The sequence below is a fragment of the Neopelma chrysocephalum genome, unplaced genomic scaffold, assembly GCF_003984885.1.
Source record: "Neopelma chrysocephalum unplaced genomic scaffold, ASM398488v2 Primary Assembly neopelma1_24, whole genome shotgun sequence".
Classification (NCBI taxonomy): Eukaryota; Metazoa; Chordata; class Aves; order Passeriformes; family Pipridae; genus Neopelma; species Neopelma chrysocephalum.
In genome coordinates, this window is record NW_020897693.1 from 36,951,936 (window position 1) to 36,953,709 (window position 1,774).

Here is a 1,774-nt window from a genome sequence, read left to right on the forward strand (position 1 = left end):
CACACCTGACCATAACATCCATCATGCTGGGAAAACCAGTGACCAGCATCTGGCATTGCAAAATGCTGTTAGGCAGAAGCTGTATTTATCTTTGTTAGAATTGACAGATTGCCCCTGTAGCTTCAGATTAGCCCACGCTGACATACCAGCTCCATATATTACCATCCATCAGGGTGATCTCCTTTGGAACAAACTAGCTGCTACTCTAGCTTCAGGATTTCTGGGTTTGTTGATGGATTTGGAACGCTGTGATCATATGTAAGAAGGAAGATGCCTTTTGAAATGCTAAACAGCTCTTTTCCTTATCTTTGGGTTTGGATTGTTCGCTCCTCCCTTCGTATTTATTTCTTTTCTTGAGCCTGCAAGCGTATTTTGCAGTGGTGAATCATTTCAGCCTGACAGCCTTGCTTCTGTTTATGCAGCAATGGAGCAAAACATACAGCAGTGCACTTTACATCAAATCTTCAAGGTTCCCACAAGACTGAATAGCAAGTTCAGTCTCGGTACCTCACTGACCCATTAGAGGTCTTTTGGGTTCACCAAACTTCTAATTAAAACCATTGCTTCTATGCAGAGGACACTTGTCCATCAGCACTGTGGAACAAACCAGGTGTTGAAGTGCATCTGTTGAAATGCATGTCAGACCAGAGCTGATTCAATGTAGCAGGCTGATAAGGACATATTTCTTTGCTATAGAAAAGAAATAAAGAAATAAATGTTTCTCTTCTATGCTGAGAATTGACTCTCACTGATGGATGTTTCTGAGTGCCTGATGTTTTATCAGGCAAAAGATGGAACTTTCTTTCTCTTTGACCAGGCTTTGTTCTTCTCATTCTATTACGTGATTACAAAAGAATGGCCAGTAGTAGTCAACAGTGAATGCCAAAGCACTGTTTGTGCAGGTCAAAATTATAAACTTCCCCAGAGGATACTCCCAAGTATTCCTGGGCCTGAAGAGAAGTCTTTATACTTCACAGCCTTTGACAGATTTTCTTCCATTAATTCTTCCAATCAATTTTTAAATCTAGGCAAACTTGTCTAAGTTATAGAACCTATGAGATAAGTTCCATTAGTAAACTAGTTTCCACATCCTTAAGTGGAATGTCACTGCTAGAATGAAATCTGAGGAGATTTATGGGAAGAGAACCTTTACTCTAAATTACATTGCTGCTATATAAATATACAGCATATTGTAAAAATATATATAAATTTTATAAAACATACTAGTAAGAATGTTCAGGCCTGGATACTATTCAATGAAAAGTTCTGAAGGTGTTCAAGGATGAACAGATGAACATAAACACTAGATGTAATCTTTCCCTGTCAGGGAGTACACATGACCAAGCCCACATGGATGTCCCTGCTGCTGCCACTGGTCCCTTAGAGTCCATTTTCGGGTCTCTGTTTTTGCGGGGTCTCAAGGGGCTGAGCAGAGCCCACACAAAGAAGAACATTTGGTGCTTTGTACCCAGTCCCAGTGTACTGCTGGAGCTGTGAGGGTAACTTTCTGGGGGAGAGAAGTGGAGGAATAAAACTGAGAAAACTTGTGGCTCGAGATAAAAACCAGGGGTGGGCATGTGTCTGTGGCCTGTTACTCTGATCCCAAAGACTCCCATGCGTGGGGTCTCTCACAGCTGTTGGACAAGGAATTGGACATGAACACGCTTACCTGGGGGCCACCCATGATTCTAGGACCTGGGTAGACCCCAAGAGACCCGTGGCTGCCGCACAGGCGCACCAGAGAGACCTACAGACATTATGCAAGCTTTCTATG